The sequence below is a fragment of the Hyla sarda genome, chromosome 4 (assembly GCF_029499605.1).
Source record: "Hyla sarda isolate aHylSar1 chromosome 4, aHylSar1.hap1, whole genome shotgun sequence".
In the NCBI taxonomy this organism is placed as follows: Eukaryota; Metazoa; Chordata; class Amphibia; order Anura; family Hylidae; genus Hyla; species Hyla sarda.
In genome coordinates this window covers 337,448,169-337,475,279 of record NC_079192.1, presented here as the reverse complement: position 1 = coordinate 337,475,279, position 27,111 = coordinate 337,448,169, and the positions used below count along the sequence as shown (strand labels likewise).

Below are 27,111 nucleotides of genomic sequence, written 5' to 3'. Positions count from 1 at the left end.
TCCTTAAGGGGTTAAGGTGAAAATGGTCTGGGTCCTTAAGGGGTTAAGCTGATTTTCATAGTGGATGACAGTTTAGTGGGGTTAATGGGGGGCTTAGACTGCCCAGTATGACTCTCAAATGTCTTTCATTAAAGGGGTTATCCACCATAAGGTGATTTTACTATATACCTGGCAGACAGTAATAGACATGCTTAGGAAGGATCTGTGCTTGTCTTTGGGTTAAATGGTTATGTTGTGAGATTACCATATAGCTGTGGCTTTCTTTTTATGAACTGAGTATTTCCTGCTGGCGTTTTATCTTTTACCACAAATCCCATAATTCCACTTTTCTCCTTCCCACACATCAGCCATCCCACCCACTGAACCACAAGCGAGCTGAATTCCATGCAAAAGCCAAGTGCTTTCTAATCAGGGTGCCTCCAGCTGTTGCAAATTCCCTGTGACCTCTTCGCCAATTGAAGCACAACAGGCTCCCTGTCATCATCCAACTAGTGAGATAGGTATTCCCAGGATCCAGTGCCGCCGAGACTCTGAGACTGGAGTCATTTCATAAACTGTTAAAAATGAACATCCAGTGCAACTATCACATAAGAATGCAAGACCAACCATTAGAGACAGGTACAGACATTATATTATGAACTACACTAAATTTACAACCCCTCTAGCATAGTCAAATAAAAATAATTCCTAGAATACCCCTTTAATGCTAGAGTGTGTATGGAGACATACAAGAGCAGGTTTTTATCATACAATATGCTGTAATTGTATGAAATCTCATCACCATTCATTGCTATATAGTATTATTTCCAGCAATTCTGATTACTGATAAATCTAGTGCACTATGGGAGAGATTTATCATTGCGTATAGAGCACCTAAGCACTTTTTTTGTGCGTAAGTTGTAAAGTAGTAAACAGCCTTACTTATGGAATTTTCAGTTAAATCGTCCCTGCGTATATGTTCTTTTTTCCCCAAAATGTGCTCAGAATACTTAAGGGGGTTATTCAGTGGTAAAAATTGAGTCTTGTTGGCTTAAAAATTAGCAATGCTCACCTGCCTAATTCCCCAGCGCTGCCATTCTGCCATTGCATTGGAAATTCCATCCAGTGGAGGTAGATCCAGAAGATAAGTATCACTTATTTTTATGCTGGGTTTACATATTGTAAAATTAAAACAAGTTTACTTCTTTCTTTTTACAATTGTGATGCTTATGTCATTGTAGGTGTGCTAACATTACTTTCACCATGAATATCACAATATGATATGGGTTGGTAATTATGTACAGAGTTGTTTCATTGGGGTTGTGTTAACAAGGCTGCTATTCTGAATGTTGTATTTAAGTCTAAACATAGTGTAGTGCACAATTTCAGAGCATTTGCTACAATAGAAACTCTTGTTAGATCTGTACTTACATTCTAGTTATTTATATATAATAGGACCCTTGGCTGAAATAGAAAGGTTTCTTTGCCATATTTCTGGAGGACGTTTTTAGAATACTTTTTTTTCCCCTACGCTCCAATATTTCTGATTGTTGTTTTTAGCTTTTAACTGGACAAATATATATTAGTTTTACGAAGAAGCTCAATTTGCTGCTATTTTTTTCTTTGATAAAACACAACAAGTAAAACCTTTAGTAGTGCTTTATATTTGTTTAACACAGCAAATGTTTCAAGGGTAATTTAGCAGGTCTGCGGAAAGAGTCAATTTATTTATCAGGAGTTTGTTGCTGCTGCTGTTCTACACTATGTATTGTTCCTGGAAGTGAAATGTTCCTCATTTGTCATATCTGGAGATGTTTTTACTGCCTAAGCATAATACACACTGCCATGTTCTAAAAAAAAGTAGACAGGATTTGGAAAAGTACTACTTGAACGCATGGAATCCTTCATCTCAGGGTATTTAATACAGTGAGGCTGTGGGGGCCAAAAAGGCAATTTCCACAAAAAGGTAAAAACGAAAGGAAAATCAGTGGCAGTTTTTCTGGCATTTTTTTCAGGTGAAAAAACAAAACAAAACAAGTGGGAACCTAGCCTAAGGCACAGGCGTAATCTTTCTATGTTAGTGTCTGACCTATGGTCCATGCTGAATCCACCGTTCAATAAATACCAGAGTTCTGCACTAGTTAGAATATTCTTATAAACCGTTGCGTCATCAGATTTTACCCTATATAATGCTTGGGAAAGCATTGTATAGGGTAAAATCTTTATCCTCACCATCCCCGGGGGACGATCCTGCCCTCAGGGATGGTGAGGATATAAACTAGTCACCGCCATGCCCGTAAGTAGTCTCTTGGGTGGGGAGCTCCTCACACCTAGTCCTGTGTCTTTGACCAGCAGCGACGCCCCCTCCGCTTGATTGATGGGCTGCGCCATTGCTCTGCTCCGAGTGAGCACAGTGATGACGTGGCCCATTAATCAAGCAAAGGGGGCTTCGCTGCCGGCCAAAGAATGGGAGTAGGTGAGAGGAGCTCCCCACCCAAGGGACTACTTATGGGTGCGGTGGTGGCTAGTTTATAAGTTCATATCCTCACCATCCCTGGGGGCAGAAGTGCCTCCGGGGGATGGAGAGAATAAAGATTTTACCTATATAACGCACTGCCCAGCGTTACACAGGCTAAAATCTGATGGTTGGTTCCCTTTAAAGAGAAACTGTGGCCAGTTAAAAAAAAGAAAATTCTAGTTTTTTTTAATACAATTTCATAGCTTCCGATGCCCTGATTCCAACCCTGTTTTTTCTTTGTTGCAATGCCCCATGTTCTTCTTGAGATATAGGCATTTTCATATATAGTAGTCTAATTTCACTTTTCCCTGAACAGTCAACTGGATGTGACCGTTATTTTGAAAAGTAATGAAAATATGAGGCTGAACGGGCATAAATAAGGTATAATTTATTTTATTTCATCCTAGAAGGGATATGCAGGAGGCTCTCTGTTACCATAGGTCGCTTTCCCGTCAAGTCAACATTTGACTCTTTTAAAAAGCCATAGAACGTTACTCTACAATGTCAAATGGTACCCAGTGATAAAGGGTTCCTCTCTTGCAACCATCTACTCTGTTGTACACACACAGTGTGGCGGGAGGCTCCTTCTATAGCCAGTTGTTCTAACAGCCAAAGAGACAGGTCTGTGAGAAGGAGAAAGGGAGAAATGGCATATATGCTTAAGGCTGTTTTATTGTTGCTGCTTTTAATGACTACATTTTACTAACTGAGAGGTATGCAGGCTGCAAGAGAGACGATGGAAACAGTTATAAACCCCACCAGTCTTCCCTGCAGGGTTCTTGGCTATCTATGACACTTTCCTAAACCAATAAGGAAGCAATTGGATAATGTTACTACATCACCCCCCCCCCCCCCCCCACACACACACACACACACTTAGACCTTAAATATAAAAGCGCAGCCTATGGATACATAAATAGCTAATTTGACAAATCAAAGGGAGGGAGAAGTAAGAATCACAATTCAAAATGTCCACTCGATTCATAGCTTTATCCAAATATTATTTGTAAGATTGCAATGAATGAATATACCTTATGTTTATGACAAAGTCTTATGCACTGCCAGGGACAAAAATATCTACTTTTCAGTAGGCATTCAGTGTAAGGCACCATATTCATCCCTGTACATAGGACATACACAACATATCGCATATCATAATTATTTTTCTCACATATTCAATAGGTGTCTGTAAGAAGCAACCTCTACAGTGGTGCCACATGGGCCCACAGCAAGCTATGAGCAACATTATTAGGCCCCCTTCACACTATTATTGTCACTTGGTAGTGTGATGGCCGTCAAGGCTGCCAGGGAGAATAACGGGAGAAAAAAATACTGCTTGCACTGTCTTTTTCTCCCGCTACTCCCACTGAAAAACAGCGATGCCCAACGGACCCCATTGACTATAATGGGGTTTATCGGGAACTGCTGCTGCCCATTGCGCCCCATCAAAATTAAGGTCGTCAAACTAAAAAAAAAAAAAAAGTTTCACGGCTGTTCTCGATGGGGCACAACGGCAGTGTGAAAGAAGCCTTACACATCTATACAACATCAATTAATAATACATCAGTGTACATTATGCATTCAGGTTAAATACATTTTAGTATGTCAGAATATTCTATATAGAAATTTCTTATACCACGTAGCACTTACATAGCGTATTTCACGCTGCACAAATTGTGCTGCGCAACAGGAAATATGCTGTGTATTCTGCAATGAGCATACTCACAGGGCTAGCCGGCGGCAGCCCTGTGTGTTCAGTGAGGTTTGGGGGAGGGGTCAGCTAGTCCTGTGTGTATGCTTATTGCAGAATACACAGCACATTTTCCACTGCACAGCATGAAATACACTGTGTTAGCTCTACAGGGGACTGTACACTTAAAGGGGTACTCCGCTGTTCAGCATTTGGAGCAAACTGTTCCGAACGCTGGAGCCAGCACCGGGAGCTCGTGACGTCATAGCCCCACTGTCATGCCCCCTCCCATAGACTTGCATTGGGGGGGTGGGCGGTGACGTCACACGGGGGTGGGTCTATGATGTCATGAGCTCCCGGCGCCCGCTCCAGCGTTCGGAACAGTTTGTTCCAAATGTTGATCAGCAGAGTACCCCTTTAAGTAATAACCATAACCCTTTTTGGTAACAATCATACATGTATTTTAGCATCAGTATAATCCCCATGCTGATACCTTTCATGTATCTGAACATCCGGCACCTCTGTAATGTTAAAAAAGAAAAAAATCCACCTGCTTAGTCTCCCAACAAATTCCTGGAACAATTTTCAGGTCATCCTATTCTGATGAAAGTAAGAGATTCATCCAAGAATTTCAGAGGACAAAAAACTCATCAGGTGTGTCAAATCCCTGACATTCACAAACCATGAGGGGAAAGCCACACACGCTGACTTAAGCACTAAAGTATGGATGCTTTAATTAATCCGGGGTGAATTTAATTGCTTCAGTTAAGTGGAAATCGGGTTAAAAATGATGCAGTGCATGCTGAGGTGTGTTAAAAACATGACATATGAGTTGAAGAAATCGATAAATTAAAAGTGCACAGATGTTTTAATTAAACCCAAGGAAGTTAAACAAGATCGCTTGAGACTTTTAAGCCTATGATTAATTCAATTAATTTAAAATACCTGTAGTGAACAGAGCCTCTGTTCCAGAGTTATGAAAGTTTTCTATTATTATTATTTGGAGTGTAAGGATAGAGGCTTTTTGACAAATACCAAAATGAGTTGTTTTTTTAAATGCAATTAAGAATTAACAAGCATGTGAGTGTTCCGACCGCTTCATAAACATTTATCCAATAGACTTGGCGCTGCCTTGTCCTTTCTTATTAATCCTTGGGTCAATAGCCTGAAGCTTATGAAGTGTTCCCACTGTAGAAATAAACAACTGCTGACCAGTCGCCAATAAGGAAGACAAGATATACACTATATGCTGCATTGCATTTGATAAATCGTTAGAATATATATAATAATGAAAAAATGTTGAAGACCATCTATCTGTAGACTTCATAATTTTGCCTGAATGTGGCCTGAAAGCTTACATGTAAATAAAAACATCCATTTAATTTAAAGGAACAATAAATATAAATGTGTAAAACATAATTTCTACTTTAAAGGAGAAGTAACATGTAGAAAAACATATCCCCTATCCAAAGGATAAGGATAAGCTTTAGATTGCAGGGGGATCGATCACTGGGACCCCCCACAATCTCCTGCATGGGACCCCAGCTGTCCCTAGGAACGGGCATGTCAGCTGCCGCTTTGTGTGCTCACAGCTGCTCACTATTACAATTCCCACAATGCATTGCTTTCCCTCAGCTCTTCTCACCCTGCCCTCCCAGAGCACTCCAGCCAATTCCTAGCACAGAACTGAAGCTTGGCTGCCCCACCCACAGCTGATACAGATTGTTTCTCTTAGGTTAGATTTCCACACAGGCTCTTCTTTGGCACTTTTTGGAACACTGCCACAACAGTTTTTGAGCCAAGCCAGAAGTGGATCCAGTAGGAAGGATAAGTATATAGAAGTATTAGTCCTTCCTTTATATTTTCCATTCCTTCTGAATACACTTCTGGCTTTGGCTCAAAAACTGCAGTGGCAGTTTTCCAAAAAAAACCTGTGTGGAAACCTAGCTTTAGAGTAAAATCACATGCTTTGGATTTGCTGCAGATTTTCAACTGGTTTTAAATACATTTGTCTGTTTTGATGCAGAACCATTGAAAATGTTCTGCAACACATCTGTAGCAGATCTGAGTACCATATGTTCACGCTTACTGTAATGTTCCCATTCAAAAGAATGTAACTGTTTTTAAACTGCAGAATTCTGGTACAAATATGCCATGTGTAAATGCCCTGTTACATAGTCAGTCAACAGCTCCTGCATTTATTCCCTGTCTACTCCTCTGCCTGTGGCATTGTTTATCGCAAGGCAACATGGTAGAAACACAATCCATTGTTCCCTAAATGTACCATTAAAGTTTTGTCTTCCCCTACATAAGTGAAAACAGATTACATTTTCAATGAAGTATTCAATTAAGTATTCTTCTGTCCCTAACATTAAGCTTTGGCTTTTGACCACAGCTGTTTCTTTTTGCATATGTTATGCTGGTCTTTGCATACCGAGATGGGAATAAGACAACAGTAGACCTTGACACACCCATCAATTCAGCAACTTGGGTCACAGATGCTGCTGTTACTACAAAGAGCACACAATCACTCCCATTTGTAACTCAGGTCTATCAGGTCTGACATATCAAGTCCCTAAAACAAATAAACAGATTTTTTGGACTGAACACATAATAAGATTTATCAACAACAATATATGCTTTGTGACTAAGATGGGGGTTATCACTGAATGGCAGGTGTGTCAGGAAGAGTTCAACTTGATTATGTAAATATGGGTGTTCTAGTTATTTTGTCTACACACTCTCGCAAATCCATGTATAGTGCTGTATTTATTAGCCATGTTCTGAGATCTATAATGCCACAGCTCAAAGAAGGTCACCATTGGACCATGATAAAACTTTTTCCATTGTTGCACTCCTATGCATGAGTACAAAGATCAGTATCATAGAGACATTACATTATATGCAGTATACTATACATTGTTGATATGAAAAATTTAAATTACTGCTGATATTGATTAAATATAAAAATATTGCTTCTCCAGGGCAAAGATGAATTGTGCATTTGCTTTAGTCATACGGTATTGTTGTAGTTTTCTCACAGAAATAAATTTTACGTCTCATTTACTTATCCCAAGCTGACCACTTTCAGACTAACTGCACTATTTATTAAGATGCAAGTCGGTCAGTACCAGTATTCTAACATAAGGCTTTGTAGCAAGGGCATCTAATATAAGGACACTTTAATTTTGGCACTGTATTAGTCTTTTTACGGATGCCCTTTTCATGTGAACGTAGGACTTGGCAGTGCTCATTTTATTTTCTGTGCTTATGATTTTTATTGCTTAAAAATTGTCAGGGTTTTTCAAAATAGGCTGAAAAACCTGACTTGTTTATCAATTAATGGTCTCTATTTTTCTACTTCCCATCATGTTAGATTTTGTTATGAGGGAAAATTGCATCAAACGCAATAGGGAGTGAAAGTGGCAAAATCATAAAAAATCAAGCACCCACCAAGCTACTGTTGTGAGAAAAAGCCTGCTCTTAGCATCACTGTTTGTTCTTAAGCCTTCAAGCCTTTAGGTACACACAGTTGCCATTTGCTTTATACCTTTGAAATGAAAGGACGGCACATACCAAACAATTTTGTGCAAAACAAATTCTAAATTACTTCCTTGCTCAGTGGATTCTGGATTGACTAAACATGTTTTGTTCCCACTTCACCGGTTATTCTTGGACACATTCTTCATTAGAGGATGAAAATGAACAGGATTTAACAGATGAATTGGTTGGAGCTTTGTAGTACGTTTGCATCCGTTTATATTTTTGGTGAGGATAAAACTATTGAGGTCTCATACTGTCACTGAGAGTTGTATGCCATCATTCATGCCTGTTGAGTATAAACATTTCTCATCTAAATGTCTCCAGAAAAAATGTCTGCCACACTCCTAAAAAAACATAGGTTATGAACTTAAGGTTGTAATAGATGTTGTAAAATTGCCCCTTTTAACTGACAATAAACTACAAATTTGTCGAATGGGTCATGGGTTGATTTTATATTTCCCCTGCAGTCAGTTCTATTATAAATTACAGGAATGTATGTGGTCACTGGATTGCTGTGTGGTATGGTGGAAACTGATGATGAATAAGGCTATGTTCATGCATAATTACTTAGAATTTTTAAAGGGGTACTCCACTCCAGATAAGTATATATAAATATATATATATATATATATATATATATATATATATAAATAAATAAAAATAAAAAGCTCCAAAGCCACCACACTAGCTGGATATGTTCCCTGTAAACCATCCTGCCTGATAGGCATGACTCCTGTGGCCCCTGTTGTCTTCTCTGGCTGCTTTATATTCTTTGCCATCCTTATCTCCCCTTGCCTATATCCACCAAAAATCATTGCAGCTATGCTTTGCCAGGCAGCTCACTCACTTAGAGCAGCCCCCAGCCTCCTGCTCTGAGCAGCAGAGAGAGAGAGGTTCAATGTCTGATTGGCTAAGGCTGTACACACCTCCCAGCTTTCATCACTAAAGAGAGCATTACTCATCAGTGCAGGGCAGAAACAACATGGTCTATGTCTCAGAAGCATGGGGGCTGCTTTCAGAGAGGGATTTGGACCACAACAGAGCGGATGGCTGGATGATGTCATTCTATCACTTCATGCATGTAAGGGACAATTAAAGAGATATAGCTAACGAATGATTTAGACACTTAAATAGGTTGATGAGAGGAAAAGGATGGACTATGAGTTTAGTTCCCCAGAATACCCCTTTAATGATATATACCTAAAATATGTCAAGTTTAAATTGCATAAAATACCTTATAATATGCCTGTTTATTTTCCTCATTGAATTCTATTGAATGTTTGTTCCAATACACTTTTATGTTATGGCGTTCTAGACATTTGGATATGTCAGCTACTGTCTGTCTTTCTGAGATGAATTAACACATGTGCTTTTAGATAAGCAATACTTTTTTATTGGATATGATATCATAGATCATATTTTTGGATTTTAATACATATCAAATGAAAGCATTTTTATGGGGTTTCTACTTCTCTAGAAGACCTGTTAAATTAAGTGCCAGAATTAGTCAGTATTTCGGCATAAACGTACCCAAAAAATTCTCAATTACAAACGACCATCATTTGGGCTTTAACTTTTGTTGTAGCCCCCCAACAAAGTAAGAAAATGCAAAACACTGACAAAAACACTGACTTTTTAGAAAAAAATAAGCCTCAAAATTGGTAAGTGAACATATAGCATTTCTGCTGCTCTAAATGAGTTCAGTATTTTTTTCCCCAATACAGCCAAAACAAACAAAAGCAGACCAAGGATACAGTGTTGTTTTTGAGGCTAAGTGAGGTGTTTATGTTTATTAGCCAAAGCCAAAGGTGAATGGGAAGGGGTGAGAAGCCAACCAGAATGGTATGTGAGCCTTTCTTTTTTTCAATCTATACCTGGGTTTTGCTGCATAAAACTCTATCAATATTTAAACTTGCAACTGGTTATGTGGCTCAAAAACATGCCTGCGTTACTGAGGTGTGAATTGGAATTCAGGATAGACAAAGAGTGTTGATAATAATAATAGAATCCTATAAAACAAATATAATAAATATGTGTATTTATTGAAATGATTGCTCAAAATTTCAGTATCTCTTCAGCTTTTAAATTAAGAATAGATGAGTCTAGAAATTTTTGGATGAAACCATTCAGTCTGAACCCTGAAGGTCATCTCTGCCTCATGTTATATATTGGTGTCTTGCTCTCCTAATGAGCACCATGTTATTATTCTCTTTGAATAGCCTATAACATTTTCTCCTTATAATGTGGTGACATTGATTCATGGTTTTACCCCACTATAATTCATAGAGTGGTATCAATCACCTAAAGCCATGTGCTGTCAGCTCGGGGTGCAATTATTGTGTGTCTCAACCATTTAGATAAGATGGATATGTGTGATGTATTGAGCACATTATTCCACTATTTGCAAGAAGACAATGGTTGCATTCTCCTCATCTTCTATTCTGTTATTTACTTTTACATGTTAAATAATGACTTCAGAAGTCTCTGCCCTTGCCAGCTTATATTGTGATCTGTTGCTTTATCTTCTATAATTCATAAACTGGTAAGGTAAATGTTCGTATATTGTGAGCCTAGGGCACACACTTCTACTTTCATGGTGCATTATACAAGTAAATGTGTCTAGCGATGAGGACACACAACACAAAATGAATATTAATTGTTTGTCCTTGTTCAAGTTCTTTCATTAAATGCCTCTGTTATTTTAGGAAGGGAAACAGAAAGTTCACTGCTACTTGTTGAGGCCAAAAACAATTGAAGATACAGAAAAGGGGCTACTTTTTAAATATTACCCTGTTACAGCTTCATACAAAATACAAATATGTCATATCAATGTGCATCCAATGGATGTATGTGTTATTCTATTTTCCTATTATTGCTATTTTCCATCTCACACCATAATACATAGACTGTTTAAAGGGCATAATATGTCTGCCATATATCATCATATAGGGGCACTGTCTCATAGTGCAGAGATACAGAAATTCAGTGTGTCTCCTAATAAATTTAGGAACCTTTGACATCTTTCTCCACAATAGAAATGTAACTACACCCTTAACCACCAACTATTGGAATGTATAACAATGGCAGGTATTCCCTGTGGGTGCTCTATGCCTCACTGGAGCACTGTCTCCATCTCCAGGCTCCATTGAGACACCATCACCTCTCTTTTCCAGTTTTGGACTATATGTGTTGGCCACACACTCCTTCTCTTATTTTTTATTCTAATCGTGTGCCTGTTTCATGGTTTCTGCCTGACTCCTACTGTATCACTGACTCTCCTGTTGCTGAACCAGATTGCTGACCTTAACAGGAACTGGATTTGGTGTTCACAAATGGGGTTATTGTTGGTGAAAGCTTGGGTTCTAGTGATCACCAATCAGCATGGTTTAATATGAGAACAGTGAAGGAGTCACACCACACAAAAACAAAAGTTTTAGATTTTAGAAAAAGAGACTTTTCAAAAATGAGATTAGTCATAAATGAGTCCCTATCAGACTGGAACAAATTACATGGAGTTCAGGAGAAATGGGACTACTTAAAAGACGCTTTATTGAAGGCAACAGAAAATTGCACTAGACTTGTCAGCAAAAGCAGAAAAAGGAAGAGACCACTGTGGTACTCAGCAGAAGTGGCCAAAATCATAAAAAACAAAAAACTAGCATTTACATTTAGTAATTATAAAACAACCCAGAGCAATGAAGAGAGGGAAATCTACAAGACTAGGCAGAAAGAGGCCAAGCAAGTTATAAGAACTTCTAAAGCACAGGCAGAAGAAAAACTAGCTCAGTCTGCGAAAAAAGAGGATAAGGCATTCTTCAGATATATAAATGAAAAAAGGAAATTAAAACAAGGAATAACTAAATTAAAAACAAAGGAAGTAAGGTATGTAGAAGAGAATAAGGGGCTAGCCGACTGCCTTAATGAATACTTCTGTTCAGTTTTTACAGAAGAAAAAGAAGGAAAAAGACCTCCATTAGAGAGGAAAACTAAGGAATCGCTTGATGCATATGTCTTTACAGAGGCAGAGGTTCTACGTTTGCTTTCTAAAGTGAAGACAAATAAATCACAGGGGCCTGATGGGATATACCAAAAATCATTAAAAGAGCTTAGTGTGAGCTAGCAAAACCGTTAACAGATTTATTTAACCAATCAAGGGTAACAGGAGCCGTCCCGGAAGATTGGAAATTAGCAAATGTTGTGCCCATTCACAAGAAAGGTAGTAGGGAGGAATCAAGTAACTATAGGCCAGTAAGTCTGACATCAATAGTTGGGAAATTAATGGAAACCCTACTAAAGGATAGGATTGTGGAACATCTAAAATCCCATGGATTGCAAGATGAAAAACAACATGGGTTTACTTCAGGGAGATCATGTCAAACAAATCTTATTGATTTTTTTGACTGGGTGACTAAAATAATAGATGGCGGAGGGGCAGTAGACATCGCATATCTAGATTTTAGTAAGGCTTTTAACACTGTCCCACATAGAAGACTTATCAATAAACTACAGTCATTGAGCTTGGACTCCAATATTGTTGAGTGGATTAGGCAGTGGCTGAGTAACAGACAACAGAGGGTTGTAGTCAATGGAGAATATTCAGAGCACGGTCTTGTCATCAGTGGGATACCTCAGGGATCTGTACTGGGACCAATATTGTTTAATATCTTCATTAGTGATATTACAGAAGGTCTCGATGGTAAGATGTGTCTTTTTGCTGATGACACAAAGATATGTAAAAGGGTCGATGTTCCTGGAGGGATACGCCAAATGAAAAAGGATTTAGGCAAACTAGAAGAATGGTCAGAACTCTGGCAACTGAAATTTAAAGTCGATAAGTGCAAGATAATGCACCTGGGGCGTAAAAACACTCAGGCAGAATATAGATTATTTGACACAGCCCTGACCTCAGTATCTGAGGAGAGGGATTTAGGAGTAATTCTTTCAGAAGACTTAAAGGTAGGAAGACAATGTAATAGAGCAGCAGGAAATGCTAGCAGAATGCTTGGATGTATAGGCAGAGGTATAAGCAGTAGAAAGAGAGAAGTGCTCATGCCGCTGTACAGAACACTGGTGAGTACTCATTTGGAGTATTGTGCGCAGTACTGGAGGCAGTATCTCCAGAAGGATATAGATACTCTAGAGAGAGTTCAAAGAAGAGCTACTAAACTAGTACATGGATTGCAGGATAAAACTTACTAGGAAAGATTAAAGGACCTTAACATGTATAGCTTGGAAGAAAGAAGAGACAGAGGGGATATGATAGAGACTTTTAAATACATAAAGGGAATCAACACGGTGAAGGAGGAGAGCATATTTAAAAGAAGAAAAACTACCACAAGAGGACATAGTTTTAAATTAGAGGGGCAAAGGTTTAAAAGTAATATCAGGAAGTATTACTTTACTGAGAGAGTAGTGGATGCATGGAATAGCCTTCCTGCAGAAGTGGTCGCTGCATATAAAGTGAAGGAGTTTAAACATGCATGAGATAAGCATAAGGCTATCCTTCATATAAGATAGGGCCAGGGAATATTCATAGTATTCAGATTATTGGGCAGGCTAGATGGGCCAAATGGTTCTTATCTGCCGACACATTCTATGTTTCTATGTTTCTGTTACATGTGACACCTGCCACAACCACTTGCCTGTATTTGACTATTTCTTTGTCTTATACTTGGATACTATTCTGAATTTCCTTTGTATGATTCGGACCCTGGCTGTGCTCATCTACCCGATCCATTAGTGCCTTGCACTGCTACCTACATTGGGACCTTGCTTGTGCAGCAACATGATACTTGCTAGGAGCTGGATACAAGGTGATGACCCATGGCCCAAAACGAAACCAGTTCGGTAGCACAGTGTTTCCATACCTGTTGCCTGTTACAATAAAGCTGTACATATAAAAGCTATACCTAATCTTTAAGGGTTTCTCTCATCTTATAAAGTGCTGCTATTTGTGATTGGTGGTGGCTTGACCTGAGAATGAAGGAGCAATACAGCTACTTTAGTACAGCAGCCAATAAAGGTTTTCCCTGCTCAGGAGTAAATGGCCATCAGTTGTTCAGTGGGCTGTAGCATGGCTCCATTTACTTTAATCTGGATAGCAAATGCCCAAAGAAAGACACCTACTAGATTGCATATTGTTAACAAAAAATTTAGTGGAAGAGAAAATGTTATGGGGCTGTTTTTTCAACTTTCACTAGATTCCTTAATTCAAACAAAGGTAAATATTATTGCTATCACATACAAAGATAGTTTAGACATTCGCCAGCCTATGCACTCTCCCTAAAATCTAGAAAACTGTGAAAAATTTGGCAAATGGAGACAGAAACACTCCCTTTGCGTACAGCCACAACACCTCCACTGCAGGCTCTTCACATTTGGTGACAGCATCATTTTTGGTAATGGTGATTGCTTGCGTAAAAAATATGCAAATTTCTTATTTTATTTGCAAATGTCCTCATGGTAATTGCCCAGTCCAGCCCACCACCCTCACCCCCACCCCCCTGTAGTTTGACAAGTTACCTATGAAGAAACTCTAGCCGTAGAGTGGACACTTTTAAGCTGCAAAATGGGGCTCAGCATAATATTAATACCAATTAACAACCAACAGAACAGGTAATCCAACAAATGCATATACAGTTGGTGTTAGACACAACATACCTTTGGCCATATAGTATATGTTTGGCATTTTGTATGCCTAAGTGTGAAACCTAGAGTTTTCTTTAGAGTTTATAAGCTCTATTTTATTTGTACATGGATGTTTATTCAGACTGGAGGTTTGTAACTCTCTATATAGTCATCTATATAACTGTCACTTTAGGCTGCAGTACTGTATTTCATAAACAAAGTCTGTTTCATGCATCATTAATTATCTTTTTTAAGCACCAACATTTGTCACAACATCCATAAATGGGCTATACATTCCTATTATAAAATTATAAGTGTAATCCTAGATTGCATTGGATTGATACTAATAAAAACACTGCCAGAGTTTGCAATAAGGAGAAGTAATGGCACAAAAAATAACAAAACTTGCGAAGGCAAAGTACTTGAATAATGACAGTTATTATACGAGGTCAAAAAGTCGCTTTTGATAGAACTTAATGCAAATTGCTCCAAGGGAAAAAAGAGGCAATTTTAGTGTGAGATATTAACCCAAACAGATTGCTTATTATAATGCATAATCAATAAAACCTAACTGCTAAGTGCTACTCTAGACACAACTATCAGGATGCTTCTGTATCACTTTTTCCTTGTATTTCTAGATGAACTGTTGCATAATGTAACAATTTACTTCACAGGAAACAGTATTTCACATAGGCCTGTCACATAAAATAACATGCAACAGGGTGGACAGCCAAAAGCCCTTGTTAGCCTGATGGTCAAAGGATCAGCCATTTCAATAATGCCAGCTCTGAACACGATGTACTATTATGACTTTGCTGTCCTAAAGAGAGAGATTACATTTGATGTCGGCACTCAGACTACTACAAGTGCCACGTTCTGATTAAATTGGTCATGACCTAGAAAAGACCAAGTGCTTTTGAGGGATTTTCCAATTAAAACATGTATATGTCACATATTTACAAAATGAGGAATCCCCTTTGTTTTTTTCATCAGTGGAGGGTCCAGATGCCTTAAATGTACAGTATGTGATGGAATAATCCTTTTAACGGTGGTAGGTGTAAAACTCTTACTTGGTAGGGGAACCAAGTAGGTAAATCCACAATTTGCTAGATAGATTACCTCACTGGATAGTAAGATAGTTTTCCCCTCTATATATTGACATATCTACCCCATATTTCCCCTATAGTTAGTTTCCTTCATAACTCAGCTTAGATCTAAAAAATGTTTTATGCCATTATCCAGATTCCCCTAGTAGGGAGACATTATACATGTCCACCCAGTACATAATTTCCTTTATTAGAAATGTCTCTAATGTAGTTTTCCCAATTACTGCCCTCTAGGTAGTTTTCAATATTAAATACAAGTTAACTGCACCTCTTGGCTACTGCCCTGCTCGGTCCTCCTCACCGGGTGCATTTCCAGCTTGTCCGCGCTCACCTCGAGTATCCTGCTACAAGATCTACAGCGAGGGTCTGACATGCTAACACAGGCACACTGCCAGCGCAGACCCCGTACAGAGGTGTCTCATGCCGGAGCTCCACAGGCTCTTGAGGATCTCCACCGCCAGTGACAGCGGCCGCGGGATCTGTCAGCATCGGCCCGTCGCAGTACGGGACTAGCGGCTCTGGATACGGTGAGCAAACCATTCATGCACACAAAGACTATGGGCAGCTTGTTTTAACTTCTGAAGAGATTTAAAAAGAGATTATATAATTGCAGACTTTTCTATCATCGGCAGTACTATACCTACCATCTTATATTTTTTGCCATTAGGGCCCAATGGCATAAGAATTGTTATTTAATATATTCTCTCTAATCTTATGTTATATTTTCTTCTTATTTTAGGTAACTTTATATTTTAATAAATATTCCATTTTTTTTTTCAAACGAACTTTTTCCACCCATTTTCATTGTGTGCCCAGCAGGGCAGTATCCTAGAGATGCGGTTAACTTGTATTTATTATTTATAAAATTTTTGATCGGTGGGGAACGATCTTTTAGCAGCATTAAGCCTCGGAGACTTGGTTGTGAGCTGCACACATCTTTATTCTTTTTTCCAGTTTTCAATATTAGCCAGGACCCCTTAGGTAGTTTGCACTATTAGTCACATTATCCCTATAGATAACTTAAAAAAGGCATCAGAAGTGGATGTGTAAATTCTGTAGTTAATAACTGAATATTTGTTACTTTGTCCTAAATACTGCCACTCTGACCATGCAGTAGGACCCATTCGGACCCAGTAGAACCATGGCATTAGTTGAAGTAGCTCCAAAGGTATAAATTAAGTTTAGTTGTGCTTTCTGCTCTGTGATAACTCAGCAATGCCCTAGGTTAATATGCTGCCCAGATTTCCTATGCTAGTATTAGGGATGAGTGAATAGAATCTGACAAATCCGAATTCGTTACGAATTTCATGAAAAACTGTATTCGCAATGAATGTGAATATCGCCTTGATTCAATCGCACAAATTGCTTAGTTAAACTCCATTTAGTGGACATGGGGCAAGGAATCCTGGTAAGGCGGGAACAAGGATAGGCAGGATGACCCTGAATCACATGCAGCAAGCAGCCTATGAGCAGCCAGCCACCCATGTGATGTCACAGCCCTATATAATAGGCAGCCATCTTGCAGCCAGTCATTTCAGCCTTTTATTGCAGAGAGAGAGGGACAGACAGCAGTGTGTGTTGCACAGAAAAGCATTTTTACAGCAGTGATTCACTTCCCAGTCACATCAGCATTCTGTTGCAGAGAGAGAGGGACAGAGAGCCGGGTTTGTTGCACAGAAAAGCATTTACAGCAGCGACTCACCTCACAGTTACATAAGCATTCTACTGCAGAGAGGGAGAGAGAGCAGTGTGTTGCACAGAAAAGCTTTATTACAGCAGCGATTCACCTCAAGCTAAAATCCAGCCTAGAAGCACTGATAGGGAAGGGGTGAGATTGAGAGAGAAATTGCAATTTTTGGTGTAGTACACAATGATTGTGTGATTCAGAACTGGTGTGTACTGCTGGTGTTGTAGACAAATACTGTTTTAAGTGTACTGGAGCGCATTGTCCTCCCCTCATAAGTGCATACCACATAGGTACATCTAAGTGGTGTACCATTTTGATCCTGTTAAAGTCTTAAGGGCCAAGATACTGTGAAAGGCCAGGCAAAAGTACACACCTGCTGGTGTTGTAGACAAATACTGTTTTATGTATAGTGGAGCGTATTGTACTCCGCTCATATACGCACGTATGTCAGGCAGAGAAGTGCCAGGACATGCACAGAGGAGTGGCAGAGGCCTAAATTAATCAGGCAAGACTAGAGGTGAGTGGCAGCAGGAGTGGCAAGCAATTTTGTGTAACAGAAGGTGGGCCAGTCCTTGAGCCTGTCGGTGTGTACCAAATTGCATGGCAGTGCCGACGTGTGGAGCTGTAACTAGGGTCAGGGACAATACATGTCCTTTATGGCCCACTGGGTGAATGTGGTTCCTGCACACCCACAACACCAACTTGGGCAGGTCATACAGCTTCCGTCTCCACACTCTCAGGCTGTTGGTCTTGTGACAGTGTGCAATTCCACCTCCTCCTCCTCCACCGTGTCCTCAGCCTCCACTGCAAGGACTAGTCTCAGTGCCCCTCCAGCATACAATGTGTGCAAGGCACGGTGGTGTCACGCTGTTCTTCACATGGTTTGCCTCGGCGAACAGAGTCACACAGGGGAGGAACTGCTAAAAGTCATTCATCAAGAAATTGAATCATGGCTTACTCAACGAAAATTGGAACTGGGAAACCATGATGACCGACAACGGGAAGAACATCTTGTCTGTGCAGTGACAAGGAAGCCTGAGACATGCGCCCTGCAAGGCACACATGTTCAATCTGGTTGTCAAGCAGTTCTTGAAGTGTTCCCCCATCTGCAACACATCCTAACAATGGGAAGGAAACTTTGCATGCACTTCAGCCACTCGTACACTGCAAAGAACACCCTCCTTGAGCTGCAGCGTCAGAACGGCATCCCCCAACATAGTCTGATTGGCGACGTTTCCACACGTTGGAATTCCAGCCTCCATACGTTGGACCAACTATACGAAAAAAGAAAAGCCATCACCTATTTCTTGATGATCCAAGCAGATAGGGGGACTCCCTTGTGTAAATTCAATGTCAAACAGTGGCAGCTCATACGTGACACGTGCCGTTTGCTCATGAGGAAGCCACATTATTAGTTAGCCGCCAGGATTATGGGATGAACAACGTCATTCCACTGCTTCATCTAATACAACACGCGTTGGAAACAATGGCTGGTCAGGGCATTGGAGACATGGCGCTCAAATCTCATGGCCACATGAGCCCTGTGGGGACTGAACTGGAGGAGGAGGGGGAGGGGCAGAAAGGAGAATGGTTTAGGTTTCACAATATGGGTGGTTTTTCTAGTCATCTGACAGGAGAGGAGGAGCTAGAGGAGCTAGAGTGTTATGAGGAAGGTGAGACAGAGGACCCAGACACACAGTGGCAGTATGCAGTGGAGATGGAGGGAGTCCCTCCGAGTCACTTGCACAAATGGCATGATGCATGCTCACTTGCTTGCGTAGTGACCGCCGAATTGTCACATTCCGCAGTGGGATGACTTCTGGATCTCCACCAGGATCTCTGGACCCTCGCTACTGGCACAAAATGGGGGCCTTTTTTACACCCACTGAGAGGGACAAACTGACCTACTACAGAGACATCTCACGTAGCCAGTTGGCCGATGCCTATCTGCGCCATCATCCATCCTCTCGCAGGTCTGACTTGAGGGGCCCCCTGCGCTCACCTTCCACAACGATGGCTGCTGGGGAGGGGTGGGGTGGCAGGAGTAGTACCAGCTCCATCTGTAGCAGCTTGAGTCTACAGTCGCTGTTGAGTAGCTTTGTTCCCCCACATAGTGAAGCAACTCATCAGCAGCAGGTAGACCTGGAGCAGGACCTGAACCAGCAGGTGTGGTATACCTTGACATGACCATGCCAACACACCTTGAAGATCCGCTGGACTTCTGGGCAGCCAAACTTGATTTGTGGCGGCAACTAGCAGAGTTTGCCCTAGAAAAGCTGTTCTGCCCGGCCAGTATTGTGCCATCAGAGCGGGTGTTTAGTGCGGCGGGGGCCATAGTATCCCCGAGGAGAACTCATCTGTCCACAAAAATGTGGAGAGACTGACCTTTGTGAAGATGAATCAGGCATGGATAAGCCAGGATTTCCACCCATTAATGTCTGATGCATCAGAGTAGATTGACCATGGTGCCACACCAACACTTCACAAATATGGATAGTGCAAAACATATTTAAGGTGCTGCTCCACAGTTACAGACACTCATCGGCATCAGACCACAAGTAAGTATTGAGCATATGCATTAGCTAAAACAATCTTTCTTATTATTTTGCCAATTTTTATTCAAACCAAAGGAAAGGTTTGCATAAAACACCATATACCACCTACACCACCAAGTATTGATGTGATGCAAAGACCTCTAAAAGGTGGAAGGAAACATTGGTATGGTCCATTGTAACCGGTGGGGGTAAAAACTTCCCCTGTAAGGACCTACTCTCGCATTAATTCCCTTCTTGGCAAGTGTTACTCGCCCTAAAAAGGGCAGCCCAACACAGGAACCTTTCCCTATTTCCATCTACAAACACTGCCATTTCCCAGGGTTTTTAGTTGGAAATGGAGAGAGTTTCCTGTGTGGGGCCACTCTTTTTAGGGTGAGTAACAATTGCCAAGAAGGGAATTAATAGGGCAAGAGAAGGGACTTACAGGGGAAGTTTTTACCCCACCTGCTACAATGAACAATACGTTATTCCCTTCCACATTTTCAAGGAAAATGTTACTCGTTTTAAAAGGGTAGCCCCACACAGGAACCAATCCCTATTTCCACATAAATACCCTGGGAAATGGCAGTGTTTATAGGTGGAAATAGGGAGAGGTTACTCTGTGGGGCCGTCCTTATTAGGGCGAGTAACACTTGCCAAGAAGGGAATTAATAATGCGAGAGTAGGGCTTTACAGGGGAAGTGTTTACCCCCACCTGTTACAAGGGACCGTACATTGTTCCTTTCCACCTTTAAGAGGTCTTTGCATTACATCAATACTTGGTGGTGTAGGTGGCACATGGTGTTTTTCGCACACCTTTGCTTTTGTTCGATTTAAAAAAAAATTTGGGTCCATATATTTTATCGTAAGCATATTCTTAAAAGTTAAGTTTTACGTAATGCATATCCTCAATACTTACTTGTGCACACTAACACTTTTACAGAAGAGACCGCTTTCTTCTGCCTACCTGCCTCAGCTACTATTCTGATCCTGCCACGCGCCTGATGCCACACATCTGATGCCAAGTTCTCTTTTTTCACCCACCTCTGTCACCGGGTGACTTTCATGACTCCTGATGCTGCTGCTAACATTTCCAGACTGTCTCATTCTGCCACCATATGTTCTCCTTGTGCTGATGCCACCTCCAGGCTGTCTCATTCTGCCACCATATGTTCTCCTCATGCTGATGCCACCTCCAGGCTGTCTCATTCTGCCACCATATGTTCTCCTCATGCTGATGCCAGCTCCAGGCTGTCTCATTCTGCCACCATATATTCTCCTCATGCTGATGCCAGCTCCAGGCTGTCTCATTCTGCCACCATATCTTATCCTCATGCTGATGCCAGTTCCAAGCTGTCTCATACTGCCACCATATGTTCTCCTCATGCTGCTGACACCTCCAGGCTGTGTCATTCAGCCACTATATGGTCTCCTCATGCTTCTGTCAACTCCAAGCTGTGTCATTCAGCCACTATATGTTCTCCTCAAGCTGCCGCCACCTCCACACTGTATCATTCCGCCACTTTATGGTCTCCTATGCTACCGCCACCTCCACGCTGTGTCATTAAGGCACTATATGGTCTCCTCATGTTTCCGCCACCTCCAGGCTGTGTCATTCAGCCACTTTATATTCTCCTCATGCTGCCGCAAACTCCAGGCTGTGTCATTCAGCCACTATATGCTGCCGCCAACTCCAGACTGTGTCATTCAGCCACTATATGGTCTCCTCATGCTGCCGCCACCTCCAGGCTGTGTCATTAAGCCACTATATGTTCTCCTCATGCTACGGCAAACTCCACGCTGTGTCATTCAGCCACTATATGCTGCCGCCAACTGCAGGCTGTGTCATTCAGCCACTATGTCGTCTCCTCATGCTTTCACCACCTTCAGGCTGTGTCATTCAGTCACTATATGTTGTCCTCATGCTGCCGCAAACTCCAGGCTGTGTCATTCAGCCACTATATGTTCTCCTCATGCTACCGCCAACTCCAGGCTGTGTCATTAAGCCACGATATTGTCTCCTCACACTTCTGCTAATTCCAGGCTGTGTTATTCTGCCACTATATGGTCTCCACATGCTTCCGCCACCTCCAGGCTGTGTCATTCAGCCACTATATGGTCTCCTCATGTTGCCACCACCTACACTCTGTGTCATTCAGCCACTATATGGTCTCCTCCTGCTGCCGCCACCTCCATGCTGTGTCCTTCAGCCATTATATGGTCTCCTCATACTGATGCCACCTCTAGGCTCTGTCATTGTGCCGCTCTGCGACAATGATTCTAATAGCAACGCCTCTGATTTGCATGGCATACTGAATGTCAGTATTATTTCACTAACCTATCACATACCCTATATGTGTTACAGCAAGGCAAAGTGTTCCATTCCCCTATTGAGGCTCTCTGTAGGCTAGAAATAGCCTTTTATAATAGCGATTTGCCGCAAATAAATTCGGACTGAAACCTATTTTTTAGGGGGAATCGGCCAAATTGATATTTAAAAAAAAGTGCTCATCTCTAGCTGATATGACAAGAGAAGACTTAGCTCTACTACATCTTTGTAAGAAATGCAGGGCCCAGATGCTGCCATACAGGCCTCTATTTGCGGAAATCTATTTTGCGGAAATCTTTCACTCGCAATAAAAATTTGATTATTCCACAGACATATTTGTCTTCCAATTCATAAGAAGCGACCATGTGATTTCCAATTTAACAGGAAACCTATGTTTGATTTTTTATTTTGAGAACAAAATTTCTTTTTAGTGTTGAACAGGTAAGCACTTCTGCTTTTTGTGATGGCAATATGAATAAATAAGCAATCACTAGAGGCTGCTTCATGCACTGCTGTTATTTTTGGTTAAAATGATTTTTAAACCTCACATCGTGCATCAGTCTTGGAATATTAATGTTGATCTCCAGCTTGGCTAAACAGAGTCACGATATAACTAGACTTTCTTTTTTTACCTGGGCAAAGCTTCAGTTTTCTTGTGCTGTATCTTAATACCTTGGACAAAGCAGGTGGGCACTGACACCTTGTACCAAGGGCACTTCCCCCTCTTGCAATAGTAGATAATAGATATAACCAGACATAAACATTTGAAAACTTTAGTGTAAAACACTTCTAATGCATCATTTAATATCACTAAACATCAATTCTTGTTTCTGTACATCATTGACTTCCAGGATGCGGCCTGCTTGGGATCTTGTTTTATATGCTACAAAACTTCCTAGCTACGTATGTCGGTATAAGTTTGCATCACCCTGTCTTTTGAAAAACAGGTTCTTTGAGAGTTGATAATACAGATACTATGTTAAATTGTCCTTCATAAGTCTGGACTTTAGCATTTCAAATCAGCATGTCAGCACTCCATAACCTTGAAAAGTCACTTAAGAAGGATCAAAAACTAGCATCCAAGGCATGAATTAATTGTGCAATGCATACTTTGTAATTGTATTAGGTTCTGTGCAAGCCTCTCATGTAAAGAAACAAAGGGCACTTCAAAAGCATACACTTGGCAACCATTTCATCATCAGACTGGTAATGGCACAGCGCACTGAGCATACTGGTGAAGCTTTGAGATACAAGACTTAAAGTCTCACGGATAAGGTGGTGTATACACAGAAAGATTAACTACGCCTTAACAGTGTTTCAGTGATCTGTGTCAGGGACATTACAGGGCTGAGATACCTTGTATTGATTGCCATTACATATTTACTACAGCTGCTTAGACAGGCGTGCCTTTGGAAAACCAAGGAGAAGGGTAATGCAGGTGGAAAAGGACAATGTGATGTATGACAGTAGTAATATTCAATAAGAATGTAGCTAAAAATATCTGAGGATAGTGGTTGATTCCGTCCTTCCCTGTGCTCCCATATCTGTTACCATTGCTTTTTCATTACGCTGTGCCACCCTCATGATATCCCTATTAGGGTTAAAAAAATTCTTGTGTCCTTGATCATGGGTAACAGGTAAAATGTTGTTTATGGACATGCACTAAGTGTCAAAATGCATTGTTTATTAGTAACCCATGTAGTCACTCTCCAAAGAGATTGCGCCGGATTAAAAAAAAAAAAGAAAAAAAAAAAAAAAAGCATGCATTGTTTTTCATCTTGCTTGCATATATATCTGCCAACATGCCTTATTTCAGCCTATACATCCTGCTTCATGCATATAGTTTTCTCATCCAAGGTGGCTATGGATTGCCAGACATATGTGAACACAACCTTACATGAAAATTGCAAATTTTCTTCATGGTGCGAAATGCAGGAGTAATATCAGACGTGTCTATGGCATGAATTGCAATGTTTGCCTTTTCTGAGGATCTCTGTTATGAAGCTCTGATGAACCTCAGTCTTCACCAAAACTAAGTATTAATGTAATGACATGGCAACTGACCAGCAGCTAACAGGTGGATTGTGAACGGCCACATTAACCCCTGCTCGGGGTGCAATATCTAACTAAAGATAAACTACTACACTGACTTCACATAAATTAAGTGTTAAAGAGGTTATCCAGGAATAGAAAAACACAGGTCATATATTTCCAAAACCGCTCCCTGTCTGTCTCCAGGCTGGGTGTGGTTCTGAAGCTTAGTTCCATTAAAGTAAATGGAGCCAAGTTGTAATACCACACACAACCTGGAGACAGACAGGGAGCGGTTTTGTAAAGAAATTACCTGTGTTTTTCAATTCCTGGATAACCCCTTTAAGCTAACTGAACAATGTAACCTAAAGGTCTAGATCTGGCTAAGTTTACACTGTATGTATTAGAAAGTGCAAGTTGTAACTACAGATGAACTTGAAAACAACAGCGTCTACTGTAGATAAGTTATGGCTACAATTGTGCCAGTAGAAACCCATTTATAACATTTGAATATGACAATTCCCTAAGATAATACTGTATTTCCTGCATTATGAATGTCATTTGCTACAACTGCACAAAATTCTATACTTTTGAAAGTACTCCTGTTCTTAATGCCAGAACATATAAAAAATGCATATAGCGCAGCTATGTGGTTGCAATACTGTCACAATGAATTCATTTTTAATAAGCATCTTACACTTGCCTGTATGATACCAGTCCATGTAACGGTACACCACAGAATAACAATGTTTTTATGATAGATTCTCTTTTAATGTTTTGTAGCTATGAAGCATCTCATGGAAAGTACTCAAAATGATTGAGACATGTCCACAGAAACGATAGAGAGAAGAGATGCAACCACTACCATTGCGTGCAGACAATAAACCATGAACCCACAACCGATTTTCTGAAATGCAGGGACATGAAAGCTTCTAAAAAGCTGCACTTATGGCCTTGTGCTTTTATGCAGGCCAGGGAGATACAGTCCATGAGTGAATACTTAAAATGTCTCTTCTCCATTTATTCTCTGGAATATGTCACCCTGATTCAAAAGCCTTGCAGATGTCCTCTCCTATCTCTAACCAGTAAAATTTTTAATATTGCACTCAGTTTACAGAATGGGTGGAAATTATTCTTCATACTACATTACAATGAGCAGTTTCTCAAGTGGAGTGTTTCTTTACGCTATTTATTTCATCATATTTTATCTCACAAAGCTGACAACCTTATCAGGACAAGATCATCAATATCCAACCATCTGGCACCCCATATACACAGTGAACAGAGCTGGAAGCAGAGAGCTCCATATATTGTGTGGAGGCCATATTGGGTTACTGCAGCTCAGATATTGATGGCCTATCCTAAATCTAGGCCAACAACAAGACAATCCCCTAAAACCCTTTTAAAAGGTTATCTAAAATAAAAAAGAAGTATCTCCATGTCTTACGCCATAGAACAGTGCTACGCCAGTCTTGTAATGCAGTTAAGTGAATGGTCTGGCCTAAGTGATGTAGCATTAAGATACATCAGTTTTTGACATCTTTATTGATTCTCTACCATTGACTCACATAATGAGCTATTAACTATAGCATTCACATAGTGCGCTTATATCGCTAATATCTAACTTCTGCAAGAGCTCAGAAACCAAAGAAGTGTGATAATATTAAGTTAGGGTAAACAGGTCTTTACTAAATCTACTGGAACCCTACAGCTCTGTCTTTCTGAATCTGCCTAATACAATAGAATGCCAGAAATGTATTGACACACAGGCTGCTCAGCCAGACAATAACCCTGCAGTTTTAAACGCCAGTCAAGATCTGTAGAAAGCTGGGTCACAACAAATGCCATTTTTGATTGACACTCAGCGCCTATCACATGTGGCAGACCAAGGAATGATGGGCTAGAATATTAAGTCTAGACATAACATATGTTTTATAGCTCCAGATCATTTTTCTTTGAGGGGAATAGCTTCCTGATTGGAAGTTGAATTGACATCTTGCATTATATTATCACGCTAATGCTGTGATATGTGATTATTCATTGATGTTATTGAACCTCCAGCCTTCAGCAATGCAGCAAAGCACATGGATTCCATAACAAACCATTTACATTCATAACCACAGCTTCTCACATGCTGCAGGTGAGGCCGTCCCTGCTCAAAAAAGCTTCATGGATTTATTAATTTATCCCACTAAAGTCGACTTTACAAAGCCTAATAACATTTCCACTGCATTGTTACTCAAATGTGTGCATCTACCCGAGGAGTGGATTGGAGGAAGCTACGCTAAGTAATGCTAATTTCCCTCTCTCTGGAAAAAATGAAATAAAAAATCAAAAACCTGACTCTGATCATTAAGTGCCTATAGCGGCATTGCAAAGTCACAATTTGTGTGAATTGACTTAATGCAGCATCGGAAAGGCATGAAACAGAAGTTCAGAAATGAATTAGTGCTCCATGATGGAATGGCTCTGTGTATCCCCCTTTTGATTTGAAATGACAGTATGACAGACACACAACACAGAGACCTACTGCAGAGAGAAGCACAGTGTAATCCTTATCAGTTATAAACATTGTCTCCACAAAAGGGAATATATCAATCAAATGCTTCCTGAGACACAAAGCATATCCTTTAAAGTATATCATTATGGAAATGTTTAAACTGTGTTGTTCTCTCATTTTAAAGCACTCAAGGATGCCTCATGGTGTGATGAACAGTACATAAATATAATTTGTTCCTGCTCAATGCTTTTACACAGGGGACTCTTCTGCACTTGAAGGACATTAGAATTTATACGCTGTAGGAAGAGTGGCTTTACATATACGTCTTAGCAACAAAGAAGCAAAGTGTGCTGCTTCATTTACAAATTTGCTAATAATGTGTAATAATTGTAATATGAATATAGTCGAAGGCCCCAGGTCAGCAGATTTTCTAAAGGTGAGTTATATTCAAAACAATTTTACTAAGCTGAGATTTCACTGGAATACTGCTTCTCCTTGAGAAGAAGCAGCTAAACGTAGGATGGTGTTTGGCAATGATCCCTGAGAAAACTATGCAAATTCCTTATC

At 40.4% G+C, this 27,111-nt stretch overlaps 1 protein-coding gene across 12 annotated transcripts in view; it reads right to left on the bottom strand.

Annotated features, from left to right (window-relative positions):
- The window catches only part of TENM2 (teneurin transmembrane protein 2), a 2,592,228-nt gene that overhangs the window by 261,980 nt on the left and 2,303,137 nt on the right, over positions 1-27,111 (bottom strand). The gene's annotated exons all lie outside the window — the stretch shown is intronic.